Consider the following 14,980-nt stretch of genomic DNA (forward strand, 5'->3'; position numbering starts at 1 on the left):
GAAGTGTTGCTTTTGATCTACTGTTTGAATTGAAATTCAGATTTAGCATCTCAAGGCTGATACTTCCAGAAAAACACCACCCATAGAGGGCCATTTGAGAGAAGAGAAGGTCAGGAAAAAAAAGTTTGGAATTGAAAATCTCAAAAATGTATCTAGATGAACATATCTAAACTCTTCAAAAGTGTATACATGTGCTGCGAATGCGCAGTGCTGAGCTGCTTTCAAGCCTAGAACTTGATGCCCCATGAGGCTTGTGTATGCTAGTGGCAAAGGTTGTGATGCACTGCCCTCTAACTTCAAACTGAATTTCCCTCCTTTATGTAAATTGAATAAACACAAATCCCCTGACTTGGAAATAATTGTGTGGCTTGTTGCTTTGTAACAGCTGATTGCATAGTGGTTTTATAACAAAACAGTTAAGTGACAGGCGGCAGGTCAGCATGGTGTTGATCTGTCATCCTGTGATCTTGGAAGTCTCATCCAAATGATTTACAGTGCCTAAGTTTCTGTAGTCAGCTGTGCCAAATATTTGCTTATAAAACCAAATGATTGATCAAGAAACATTTGTGTCTGTGCAGATATGTATTAAAATTCATGTAGTAGTAATAAGGAATGTCTAGAGAGACTGAAATGAACCAAGAACAGACTTCTAACCAGATTCTGAACAAATCCTGCACCAAAATACAGCTTTAATTTTTAAAGTTTATACTTGGCAATTGTATATGTTCAGTCAAGAAGTTTATTGGAGTTCCACTGTCTCTAGTGGAAATCTTGGCTCCTTTGAGTAAAGCCTTTTCAGGTCAACAAACAACAATGTAAGCTGGAAAGGCATATGAGTCAGCTGCTTGAACAGCTTATTCTAAAATATTTATTCATAAAATAATACCTATCTGGCAATTAATCTGAAAAACCAGAATGGACCTTTTTTCTCTAACAGCTGCTACTATGGATTTACAGAATAGTCTTGAGTATTCATTGTTGGAAACTTCTACATTTCTGGTCAGTTAATTTAAATGTTACTTCCCTGTTTTGTATGAACTCAAAGTTATCCTTCTGCTTTTGCATAAATTGCCACACCGATTGGAAAAGTCTGAATTTGTTTTTCTTTAGAGGTTTCTGGGTTTGTTTTTTCTGTTTCTGTAGTCAAAGTTGTGCTTCCCTTGATCACATGCTCCTCACCAAAGAGAAAGGAGGCTGGCTTTAAAATGAGCATCTTTTTCTGCAAAGACTGCATCTTTATATGGCAGCAGTAATATTGGAAAAATATAAAGCTGAATTCCCCATAAATAATATCTCTGATTCTGACACTGTGGGCACTGAAAGATATTTTTGTTTTTACTCAGTTTTTAATTTCCTCTCCCTTTCAGTTTGACACTTGCTCTTATGCATTTATTCAAATTACATAGAAGCTATTATATCCAAGTGAGTTATCGTGCACAGTAGTGATACGCTGTGTTCCACAGTGAACAGAAAAAGAAATCTTAAGAGAACAACACAGCACCCTGCATAAAGTGTATGCGCCCTATCTATTCATTGACATTTTGGACAATCTTTCTGCTCATAAATCTTCCTCTTTTCATTTCCCTTGTTAACTACAGTATCTCACAATTGTTTTCACAACTATTGAATACTTTTCATGTTTCATTGCATGTGACACATTGTAATGCTTAACAGTTGTAAATTGCTTTCTAATTCCTTTCTGAAAAGTCACAGCAGTAGCTGTCTTTCTCAAGCGAGAAAAAAAATAATTACATGGATTAAAATTTCATTAAGTTGCATAACGAGCAGTAATGATTACATCTACTACATGCACTGAGTTGATGGAAATGTATTGATTCTGGCATAGCTGTTCAAATGATACAGAAATTTTTGTTTCACCTATATAAAACAGAAATTATTACTGCAAACACATAGTAGTATACAAATATCCCTCACTGCTATGAAACTGAGGAACAAAGAAAACTGTTATGCATTGCTTAAACAGTATCAAGCAAGTGGTGATGTTAGCCCTGGCACTGAGAGCGACTGGTGCTTGTAGTCAATCATAGATTTTTAGTGACCCTCCAGATCAGCATTCTGCTTTGGGCAAGTGGACAAATAAACTCAAAATTCAGTGTAAGGCTACTCAGTTTAGATCTTGATAGCAGGCTTGGCTCTTCATGTGTAGCGGTGGTATTATTACAAACTATGACATGCCAGTCATAGACCAGATTCAGTCAGTTCAGAACTTCTTAAATATTTCTGCTGTTACTGACCCAGTGTCATTGCTTTTCATGCTGACTCAGATAAAACTCACTATGTGATTATTTTCTTTCTATAGTGTACATACTTCAATTACAGTAAAATGTTCTATTCTGTGTAGAAGCAAGGAATGATGAGAGCATGTTATTTTGAACTAGACACTAAGAATTACTAGGCATAGATTACATCTCTTTACTAATGTATAGTTTTGACTGTAAACAGAGTGTGGGGAAATGGTCAAGCCAAAAATAGATAACAGCATACACATACCTAGGCTGCTATTTTCAGTTTAATCCAGGTGAGTCATGATCATAAACTGTTATCAGAACATATGTATTGGGTCTGAATTAAGTCAATTAAAGGCTTTAGTTTATTTGACACCAGTGCTTCTATGCAGGCAAAGCAGTCAACACTGTGTTGGGACTGCATGGAATTGCAGTCCAGTCATACCCTCTTTTGTGTCTGGAATAAGCAAGGAATTTAAACTGCTATATGTCATCTCTGGGATGTTTTTGATTTTACTATTTATTCCAAACATGTTTTGTGACAGAAATCCAGCACATTCTTTCTAGGCAAAATATGGAGCTTAATTACATTTCAAAATCCAATTCCTCATTTACAAGACAGAGTGAGCTAATTGTAATTTCACTGGATTTGTACATGGTTCTAAGGGACATAGCTACAGAAGAATATGGAGAATTAAACTAATGTCACATATATTAAGATCTTCAATATAAAGATGATCTTCTAAGTTAGATGTCTTTGGGTCTTTGTAAATGAGCTTTATTCATGATTATAATGATCCGCATGACAATTATCTGATTTCAGAATTAGTTCCTAAAATGAAATATGGGTAGGGATTTAAGGGAATAGAAAAGACAACAAGCTAACACAAGAAAAAATCAATTTCTACATGAAAAATGGGCTTATCTGGACACTGCAGATTACTCATCAAATATTCTTCTGAATAATTTTGCCTTGACTGCTGCAATAGATATAAAAGTGACATTCAGATTACAAGGATTTTTTTATTTTATTTTTTTTCAATGTAATGCTATCTAATGGAGTACAGAACTTGATAACCTTTGCTGAAAATATCTTTTGACTAGCTGGAGCCATAACAAGACAGAACTATTTGAGGTCGTGTGGTGAAGGCTCAGCTGCTTGGGCTGTGTTTATCATTCCATGGATATGATAGCTAGACAATTAAAAAAAAAAAAAAAAAAAAATCAGTAATGAGGATGAAATGTAAAATTAAAAGTATTTCCTATTTATTTTTTTTTCTAATTACTAATGTACTTAATGAATGTTTCCACAATGATAATATTATTACTCTAATGATACTTTTTCACTGATTATTCTGGGGTATATTGCAATATTGTTACTTTGATCTTCTTCATGCTCATGGTGAGGGCTGTGAGAAGTCTAAGCTGAGTCTCTTGGTTTTTCAGTTTAGAGTCAAGTCAAGGCCTGAATTTTTGCAAGTTCTCTGCAAACAACTGCTACTGTTGTTGGCCAGTGTTCAGTGACAGTTTCTCTTCCTGGCTTACAGATGCAAGCAGCTGATTCTAGGTTAGTAATGTAATTCATCTCCCAGTGAGAGCATACGTTTAGTATTGCTTTTATCATTGAAAGTGTTCCCTTTACTTTTGTATCTACTATGCCTCCTTATTACGGGTCTAGTGTAAAATAGCTATCTTGTAACTGAGATAAATATTGTCCTAGTAAAGGATTTTACTGGAAATGTTAGTTTTTGCTGCTTTATGTTTAGATGTAGTGAAATGCTTCAAAACCATGTATATAAGTTTGGATCCCAAATCTTCCATTCAGCAAAGTAGTTCATTTCTAACAATTGAATTATCACTTGAAAGAGATGGTAGGAATGTCAATGTACATGACCTGGCATGGGTCAAGTTGAACTGCTTGAACGGGCTAGTGAACAGAACTGACAGTAAGAATGCATTTTAGTAGATTACCTTTAGAAACGGCGTGTTCAATATCTTTGTTCATTTGATGTATCAGTTTCATTCCATTTTTGAAGGAAAATACACAGTTTGCCTATTGCTTAAATATTTCAAAAATTGCATGCACCTGCTATCAAAATGAAAGTGGGGTCAGTATACTTTGAAATAAGCATGTTTGTACCAGGGGGCCTATAAGTACTGTTAAGTGTTTGTTAAAAATTGAGACAATCTTGAAGTCAGTATTCTGTAGGTGAGTGAGATTTTACAGGCTTGACTGCTACTGTTGGGATTATGAAGTGGAATTAGTGTGTTGGTCAGGACTGGCAGAAACTTTGGCTGCTCTTGTGACCAAGAAGGTTTTGGTATCCTAGAATGTATGAGGTTTTGAACTGAATATTCTTTAACTGACAAAATTTAGCATTTTGGTAATTAAAGCCTGCCCTGAGAAATACTGACCTACAGTGTTATGTGACTGTTAAATATTTTACTCATTCACCACTATGATACAATCACATTGCCTGAATGAGCAGAGGACTTTGATTCCTTTGTGGAGACCTTCTGTACAGTAATCTGTTTTTCTGTGCTGATGTTGTACCTGTGAGTTTTGAAGGCTTCAAAGTGAGTCTCCAGAGCTGTGTCTTGGTAAATACTATGAGCCTGTACATTGCTCAGCATAGGTGAGAAGAGAGCAGTTCCCTGGGTAGCCACTGGTCCCTCTGGACAACATACAGGCTGAAGGAAACACTGGTAGAAAGAGCTCATATGTGAATGTTAATGAACTTGATCTACTTTGTATCCTGCCTGGAGTATATTATATATTTACCTTATACCCTGTTAAAACAAACATTCTCCAATTCTGCTATTTTTATATTGATAATACTTTTATTTCAAAAGAATATTTTTTTTTTAAAATTTTTATTTTTTTTAATTTTTAAAAAAATTTTTAATTGTGTGCCTCCGGTAGCGCAGTGGTATAAGGTGCTGCTTGCAACACCAGAGGCCCGGGGTTCGAATCCCCCCTGTGGCGCAAGTGGCAGAAATGCTGCTCTGCTACACAGAAAGGCTCGAATCCCGGGAGTTGGACTCGATGATCTCTAAGGTCCCTTCCAACTCGCACGATACTGTGATACTGTGATACTGTGAATCCCACTGATTTAGTGGGAAATATATGAACCTAAGGGAAGAGTGATTGAAATTATAATAGGCTATCTTTTCAGTCTTATCACTATGTTATACCAAAGTAGGCAGCTAAATCTAGGAGTGACTATAAGGTAGGCTTTAGCTTTCTGGACTGATTATCATTTGGACCAGTAGATGAGTCCAGCTCACCCCACATCAAGTGATCAGTAGGCCTGATGAGAGGGAATTGAAAGCAAAACAGAAAATGCATCCTATACCGGGTTGGACCATATTTAAAACTGGGTAACGTTCTCAGTACACTTTGTAGGAAACAGAAACATGACTTTGTTCTTTTCCTTCTTATTTGTTTCAGATCAGTAGTCTTAACTACGTCTATATTCCATGGGGTACTCATTCTAAAAATCCTCAGATGTACAATTTAAAAAGAATAAAGCTTAAATTCCATTAACACTTCTATTACATTCTCCTTATCATTAACTTTTACAGCAGAAGTTAAGGGTGGTATTGGCAAATGCTAACACTAGCCTCCTTGGACTGTTCTCCCAGGGTGGCTAATTGAACATCTGAACAGTCAGTGTTGTCAAAGGGCTGGCCAGATTCTGACATTTGCTTGGGCAGAAACTTGGAGAAATTAGCTGTCCTTACCACAAGGTAATGGAGAACATACCTAGTGACAGTAATTTAAAGGCTAGGGTCTTGACTTTTATCTGAGTCGAAATCAGTATTGAAGGGTTGTATTTCAGGAAAAATGAGGCAAGTTTGTTTTTCACACAATGCATTTATTCTTTTGTTCTCTTCAAGTAAAATCTTTTTGGGTGATGATGACCTCTACAGCTTGACCTACACAAATAAAATTGCTAGCATCACTCCTTTCTCTGCTACAGCACAGGCAGTACAAGAGCAGTACACAAATAAATTAGTCATGAGGTACAGTATTACAGAGCATACCAAAGTAGTGGAAGAACCCCCTGTAATAAACAATGTCTTCTTATGTTATTAGAGTCCTAAAATCTGCTCAATTGTGAGCTAGGTGATCAAAATAATGACTTTCTGTAATACAAAGCTCTTTCTTCAAGCTGGTCAGGTGAATTAAGTGACCTCATGAAGAAAAAAGTCTAGTTTAGACAATAGCCATTTTACATCACTGTACAGTAAAAATTGGTAGATGTCAAGCAATGAGATATTTCATACAGTATATAACTGGGATGACTGTCAGCTTTTCCAGCCCCCCGGGCAGAGTTAAGTATCCATTTATTCTTTTGTCAAGGAAATTGGGTACTACCCCAGATAGAAGGTAAGGTGCTTACAAGGTTGCTATTAAGTCATAAGTACAGTCGCTCTTGTGCTGCTTCTGTAACAACATGATTTTAGCAGACTTTTGTATCAAATCATAAAATAGAGCTATACAAAAGGGATCTCTGGCTACATAGTTACTTGATACGCAGCTCACTAACGCAATAATAGGTTAACCACTGGTTTTCTGAAATAAATAACAACCAGGCCTCCTACCATCCAGAGAGGAGGAGGAGAAAAAATAAGAAAGAAAAAATGAAAAAGGGTGAAATACAAAATTCAAAGTACAATTGTACCAGAAAAAAAGTGATAAAGTACACCTCAATCCCCAGTTAAAACTTGCTCTCTAGGAAAAACTGGACAGTAAATTGATTCAAATTACTGTTCTGATGATTTTGTACTGAAGCTAAAACAAACAAACAAACATAGAATTAATAGTCCTCTTAGAATATACATATAGCTTTATAGACTTTCTGCAATCCTTTATGCAAGTCAGGTACATGAATAATTTCTATATTGAAACTTATTCATAAACGTGAAAGTGGCTTTGTATATAGACTCCACAAATCATATTTAAAGTAGTGTCAGATAACAAAAAAATCAAATATTTTTAGACTTGTACAGTACATAATGAATTTGCTTATTCATATCAGTCACAGTAATGTTTTTTTTAACTGTAGACTGTCAAGTTTAGAAATTTCTCATGCAACAGGTAGGAAATCTTAGAGGTTATGCAGTAGGCAAAAGAGAATGTGAGCAATGACAGAAGAAAATATAAACCAGTCAAGGAAGAAAGTCAGAGACAACATTCTTCCCTCAAGCTGAGTTGTTGATAGATAAAAATTAGTCTAAATCATTTATGTTAAAAAATTATATATTAAAAAAAAATAGCGCCTAAAACAAATTTAATCTAAGCTTTTTAAGTTGTTTCATCAGGCACCTACAGTAGTTTTAATTTATTTTATTGCATGCATGTAGCAATTCCAGAAACAACGCATTTCAGCAGTATTGCCAGTATCAGCCATTTAACAGAAGGCAATTGAGTACTTCAAAATTAAATCCTTTAAAATGAATTTAAAATGTAATATTAAACCCGTGTCTCTGGAACTAGCCTCATTTATGAGAATGGGACTATTGGAATATATTTTCAAGCTTTGAATAGATGTGTCAAATTAAACAGAGATGATATCATCAAATGGTACCAGAAATGCATCAGAAGTTATACCACAAATGTATGATTTATTGGAAGAAAATGTGCCAAATGTTGTACCAGTTTTTAATGATATGGGACCAAATCCCCAAGATAAAAGTTCTTTTGACCAGCTCCAGAAGTTGGATTGCATGTGATACATGTTTCTCTTGATATGACACCTCTGTGGAGTGGGTGTCAGGGGAAACTGAATCAAGGCAAGCATGCAAAACCCTTCTGTTCTGGGGCTGCCTATTAGTGCCGATTAAGATGCAAGCCTTTTTTTTTTTTTTTTTTTTTTTTTTTTACTGGTAGCTTGGAAATGAGCTGTGGTCAGACAAATCCAACCCAGCATTTGAAAAAGAGTGGCTATTTCTTTATTTCTTTTCTCAAAGCAGGAAACATATCCGTAACTGTTCAAAATGAAAGATGTTAAACCTGAGTGCAAGCTGTAAAAATATATCTGGCAAAACAGCTAACAAAAATAAGCTGTCTCTTCAATTGCAAATGCAAAATCAATTGTAGAATATGTTGGGAGATTATTTTATTGAATACTTGGATTTCATTTCAAGTAGCCCAGGGATGCTGAGCAGCTTTTGATTATCAGTTAGAATTTTTTGGTAGCTGGGATGTATGTAATGCAGTCTTCTTGAGAGCAACATGGTTTGCATAACTAACTTGCCCCTTTTGGTATTTCTTGATAGCGAAAACAGAGTTTTTCCATGTTCACTTATCTTTAAACAGGTTCTCAGAAATTTGCTTTTAAATCAGGTGGTGTACTAAAAAAAAGTCAGTGGGAGGAAAAAAGGCCTTTTGCTGGTCTGCAGTGCCATCTCAAAGGCTGACAAAGTCATTAAGTTCAATTAGGCTCAAATATTTATTAAGCATTAAGAATTGAGTGTAATCAGTGATGGAGAAATTGTTTGTGGGTAATGTGCTGTGGTAGAAACATGAGGCATGCATGGTTGAACAAACCTGCACAGAGATTTTTTTTCCTTGTGGAATGTTTTTCTTCTAAACAAAAATCTTATTTACTTACTGTGTCCTTTTTCCACTGTCCTTATGCATACAAATCAAAATTTATTTTAAAGAGTACTCTTTTAAAGTATTAACTTAAATTGCCTGGGAATATTATGGCTCCTGGTATGTTCTAAAGTGCTACTTGACACATATAATGAATACAAGTATTAGAAAGCTCGTAAGTGAGATGATGTGTTTTACATGTGAAGATCTTGTACGCTACATCTCTAGTGTTCTGGTGTAGTAGCCCATGACAACAAACTAAACAAGAATGATACAATTAAGGTGAATGAAAAGACTTATCAGCCAGCAGTGGTCTGGAGTTGCTCATTGCTTGTGTAACATTTTCTAGATATATGCTGAGGCTTCATTTCAAGATTCAGAGGGAGGAACTGCAATCATTTTTTTGGGGGGGGAGAGGGGGGAGTCAATTCCAGAATAGTGTCTCCAGATTCAAAACAGTGATCAAAGAGCATTGTGACTTCTTTTTAATGACAAATGTCAAAATTAAGGCCAGCATTCACGAAAACCCATTAAGCAGTGCTCAAAGGAAATTAATTTCTGTGACTGTCCCCAAATCTCAAAGAAATTATCTTTGCAAACTAATGAAGATAAAATTAAGCATTGAAGTCTGTGGCATCCCTTCAAATTTTTAAATGTAAATGGAAGTGTTGGAAATGGGTCAGCTATTTGCCAGTGAGATTTAAAATGCTGCATGGAATACCAGTGAAGTTATGGAAAGCAGTTGTTTTGCCCCTCTGAAATTGAGGAGAAAAAAAAAAAAAAAAAAGGTGAACAAATAGTTTGTGAGCAGCCTGATGGCTGTGTGTGCAGTATGTTAATGACATGTGAGTTTCAATCTCTCAGTCATTAAAAAGGTAACACAGTAATTTCATCCCTGCTAGTAAAGTGACAAGTTAAAAAATTAGAGCATCTGTGCATGAGATCCTGAAGTGCTAGCTGTTAAAATCTTCTCTAAGTAACTTCTGTTTTTATTTTTGTCAATGGCCCACGTTGTTCAGCATGTAACAATTGAGAAGAGATTGCATGTTTTCAGGTTTAATAAGGGTGCTGTAATACAAGCACTATCTTTGGATGGAACAAATGCATGCAGACCCTTAGGTCTTCTCTCACCGGTTAAATGTTTTGTGTGGTCTGTTTGTGACAGCAGTCTAGCTGTCTGCACTCCTATCTCCCAAATGCATGTAATCTGGTAACTATTTTAGCACAAGGATAGACATAGTATTAGAATGAGGCAATTGTAAGCAAGCCAGACTAAAAGTGCTTGGCAGTGTTCTTGTCACTGAGGGCTCTTCATGGTTTAAAAAAAAAGGTTGGTTCCAGATTCTCAGGAGACTCAATGCAGGATTTTATGTGGTGCTTTTCATCCTGTTGAGCACGGTTCCTGAGTGCTTTCTAATTAACTATATTAACGCTCTAAGTTAGTGACATGAGGACCTCAGAATGATACCAGATCAGATAAGGTAATTGCTAAAGGAAAATAAGGGAGTGGGGAATTTTGTGGCCCTTGAAAACAAAGACTTTCCAAAAAGTGTTTCATTACAGAATAGGAATGTCTTATTAAGTTTTATTAAGCTTTGTACAAACATTATTCTACTTGACCAACTTTACCTGAGGTGTAGCAGGAATATGCTTTGTAACTTAATATTGATGATGCTCAGAATAGACTTTTGATGTTTTTATAGGAGGCAAATTCAGAAAATGCAGAAGCTGCATGACTGCTAGTCATGGGCATAGATATTTGTGTATGGTAATTTTTGTATCTGGGACAGAACTATACAAATCAACAATTATTGAGAAGCTTGTCAACTCTACCAAGTTACAAGTGGTGTCCCCGAGGGGTCGGTACTGGGGCCCATCTTGTTTAATATCTTCATTGATTCATTGATCTAGATGAGGGGATTAAGTGTACCCTCAGTTAGTCTACAGATTACACCAAGTTGGGAGGTAGTGTTGATCTGCCTGAGGGTAGGGAGGCCCTTCAGAGTGATCTGGGTAGGCTGGATCACTGGGCTGAGATGAATGGGATGAGGTTCAACAAGGTCAAGTGCTTCAGTAGATAGTACTAAACTTTCTTTCATTTAGAAGAGAAAAAAAGAAAAAGAAAAAGAAAAAAAAAAGGAAAAAAAAAAAAGAAAAGAAGAAAAAGAAAAAAAAAAAAAAAAAAAAAAAAAAAGGAACTGCAGAGTCTTTTTTTCTAGAGACCATATTAGAGTTTCTAAAATCTCACCCTTAGGACAAGAAAAATGTGAGAACTAAGATCTCTGTAAAGCTGAAACCACAGTTCTCATTTTTTTTTCATCAAGAATGTTCTTTCCTTTAGAAATAAGGGCTTAATATCATTACAGCCCAAAAACTGCTGTTAAAAACTTCTCACTGAGTACAGCAGCTGAACTAGTAGCATTCCATATCTATATACAAATAAGCATGTCTGATGAGCATCTAAGAATAATAGCCAGAAGGCAAAATTCATGACAGCTGGACTAGTGAATGTAAATACACTCATGCGTAAGATCTGCAGAGACCTACACTTGAGGTCATGTTGAGTAGTAGCATACGCAGAGGCATACAGAACATTTATAAAGACACAGGATGTGTTTTCAAACATGGCCTGTAATTATACAGGTCATTTCATATATATTATACTAATTGTGTACATCACTTCTGATATGCTGGCCAATTTGCTTATCCAAATACTCCATTTACATCTGATTTTTCTTTGGGTATGTGCAAATGTCATTGCTAATTTTCACTGGAAAAGCAGTAAGTGCATGTTATATGCACTTGGGTGTACTCATCTATAGACTGGATCAAGGCTGTCTCAAACTATACTCAGCTATTACAAACAGGAGAAGTTTAGGTTGGATATCAGGATAAACTTCTTTACAGAAAAGGTTGTTAAGAACTAGAATAAGCTCCCCAGGGAGGTAGCTGAGTCACCATCCCTGAATGTGTTTAAGAACTGTTTGGATGTGGTGCTCAGGGAAATGATTTGGCAGAGGGTTGTTAGAGGTAGGGTAGTATGGTTGGATTGTGGTTGGACTCAATGATCTTTAAGGTCTTTTACAACCTGAGCAATTCTATGATTCTATGAACCTGGGAAGGATATATTTTGATTATGAATTAAACTATTGCAAAAAACACTAAGGTTTTTTGAACCATAAAGTTTCAACTTTTTTTTTTTTTTTTTTTTTTTTTTTTTTTTTTTTTCTCCCCCAGTTCCTGTGTATTCCAGTGAGAGCCTATCAGAGGACTGCACTGATTTGAAGCAAATTCTTCATTAACAAGGTATCAGTGATATTCTGTCCTATTTTATGTAGCTGATGGAGCACTTCAGGGATTTCAGGGATATAGCTGTGGCTTGGCATAAAAATATATGACCTTGACATGTTCTGAGCCACACAGTTAACTGGTCAATAGGAAATCACTACACAATGTAATCCTGTATAGTCACAGGGACATTATGTTTCTGAACAGAAAGAAGTAAAAGCTGAAGAGTAAAATGATTTTTCACTATTAGAATGTTCAAATAAACTGTGTTTCCATTCCATTTTGAATTCCCTTTGTTGGTAAGATATACATTAGTTTATATGATCAGCCAAAGCTTTCAAATGATTAAAGAAGCAGATGCAATGATACATCAGATATTTTAGTAACGTGTGATTCTGGCAAGTTCAGTTGAAGGGCTTTTTACCTTCGTGGTGTAACTTTCTGATCATCTCAAATTCTTCAATTCAAATGCTTCAATTTTGCAAGAAGAGTTTGTGTTAAGAATTGGAGTCCTTAACAGATGCTTTTTGCATAATGCAAATAATGTGAATTTTGGAGCAGTGGATTAAGATTTCGTTTCTGTTTTCCATGTGAAATGGCTGGCACTGAAATATTTTAAAACTACTTGAAAAAGGTATTTTAAAAACCCAATTTTGAGATACAAATCATACATATAGTTTTAAAATAGAGTATATTGAATTTGTTCTGTATGCCTCTCAGAATGAAAGAACTATATATCGTGGTAGAAATAAGTGATCTGAAATAAATAAAGTTCCTGACACCATGCTACCTTTTATAGCTGAATTGTATTTAAATTTGCTGCACTCAAAAAAAGTTATGGCGTATAGAAATATTTAAGAAAGTATAGACAATGTGCTTTTTCTTTTTAATTCCTTCCTTACTTACGTGCCTACCTTCAGATGACATCAGCAATTCTGATTTTTAATTTGCTCTTCAAACTATTATATCAGTCATACAAACAAAAACAGAAATGATTTTTTTTTTTCCATATCCCGATTGTCACCATCTTCAGAATTTTATCATGTATTTTGACCTTAGCTGGGATGCTAGATGGCATTTTGTAATTTGTTCCATAAATGTGTCTGAAGGCTTTTCAGCTATTTCAAATGTTGCTTCTCACTGCTTTCTACAGAAGCATTAGGTCTGGGCTTTTTCTTAGCAGAGGTTGGCTCAAGAGGTTATCATGAGTTAAACCATCCCATGAGATTTAACAGCTGTCATCTGAACAGGAAAAAACAAATGTTGTCTCTGGGCTGGAAGACACAGTGCTAACTCTAGACATACAGAAGTGTTATAATCTCAGAGTTTGTAATTTTATCTAGAGGTTTTCCTAAGACATTTGGAAAGTTTTAGTTTCTTTTCTTCAGTATTATGATACATACAATTGTTTTCTAAATAAAAATATCAAGTGTACTCTAACAAGCAATGCATGGCCCTGAATCACAGTCTTTCAGATGTCTGATAGTGTTATGCTGTGTATAGGTTTGTATTATGTCTGTATGCAGGTTTTCTTCTGTTTATATATTTATATGCATGCAGTTGCAGGATGGAGGCACATAGTTATAGCCATATAGTTACCTGCATTCAGTATTGCATTGAGTTGTTAAACATATACTATTTATAAATAAACGTATATATATATACATCTGTACATTTTATGGAGTCCATATTCAAAAAATGAAATGGAATCTTGTTCCTGCACATTCATGGAATCACGCAGTAGAATTTGTTTATATTCCCACATGTTGTGGTGTTCGTGATCTGTGCAGAGGAATGCATAATGTTTCCTGGCTTCAAAAAGTCATGCAGTGCAAGAAGCTGGACGTGTGCAGATTGTTTATTTAAAAACACTTGTCCAAACTCCTTGCTTTGCCTCTGATTCTAGAATCTTAACAAAGAATTTGGTCAGATGTTAAGCACATGCATATTTAGCCTCAAAATAAATAAATAAATAAATAAAGAGGAAGAGAGCTCTATGACTTAGATGTGATGCACTTACATACTTTTTCCTTTTAGGCTTCTCTGACTGCTAGGGTAAAGTGGCACACTTCCATTTGTCACATAGACTAAACTGCTTCAAAAATGTCATAGAGTCAAAGCCCATGTCTCTGCTGCCAGAATTTACTGACTTCAGTGCAGAAATACAGCCTCTTCTATGTTTTCCCAGATGAGAGAGTGAGCTTGAAATTTCTGAAATTCCTTTCAAGTCTGTAGGGACATGTATATGTGCAAGCAAGAAGGTGTGGTACTTCTAGGAAAGGAAATTAAGCCATACCTGCACTAGTAAGCTGTGCTTAGGTAAAATGTTAGAGCTATGCTGTTCTTAGGATTAGAAATAATCTTTTCTGCTTTAGTTTGCTTTAGCAACCTGTAAGCTAGGAGTTGGGCCAACTTGGGGTTTCTGAGCCATAAGCAATTGTATGTTACATACCCTCTGAAAGCTGTATATGCTAAACTCAATTTATTACATGTCTAGGTTCTTCAGGTAGTCAAAACCCAATCTAAGGATTGGGATATTTTTCTGTACCTATCTGGTTGTGTCCCTGGGCATTATGTAAAAAATGGGACAACAGGCTTTGGCATCTTCATGTACATCTCTCATTAAGAAATTGCTTGTGCTATCTCTCTTCAAGGACTGTACTGTGTCTCTCTAAATAATTGTGAAAGTTTTGACATATTTGTCTATTCATGCTGGCTGTTTTGTTCTGAATTTGTTGGCTTTTGGCAAAATATTTTTAGTAACCTATGTATCCATTCTCACTGCTTTCTCTAATAAGCATAGTCTATCTGATACTGCAATATTTGTCAGTTATAGAAAGCA

The 14,980-nt window shown here is 35.6% G+C and overlaps 1 protein-coding gene across 32 annotated transcripts in view; it reads left to right on the forward strand.

The window, feature by feature from the left end:
* The window catches only part of SORBS2 (sorbin and SH3 domain containing 2), a 137,339-nt gene that overhangs the window by 24,859 nt on the left and 97,500 nt on the right, over positions 1 to 14,980 (forward strand). For 27 of the 32 annotated variants that reach the window (XM_072335954.1, XM_072335969.1, XM_072335963.1 and 24 more), the window contains exon 3: positions 12,088 to 12,156. The exons of 3 other annotated variants lie outside the window; for them this stretch is intronic. The gene's annotated coding sequence lies outside the window, so the exon portion shown is untranslated. Of the gene's footprint in view, positions 1 to 3,692; positions 3,814 to 12,087; positions 12,157 to 14,980 lie in introns of all 32 variants that reach the window. 2 more of the 32 variants (XM_072335955.1, XM_072335976.1) reach the window with 1 other exon arrangement.

The sequence above is a fragment of the Excalfactoria chinensis genome, chromosome 4, assembly GCF_039878825.1.
Source record: "Excalfactoria chinensis isolate bCotChi1 chromosome 4, bCotChi1.hap2, whole genome shotgun sequence".
Taxonomy (NCBI): domain Eukaryota; kingdom Metazoa; phylum Chordata; class Aves; order Galliformes; family Phasianidae; genus Excalfactoria; species Excalfactoria chinensis.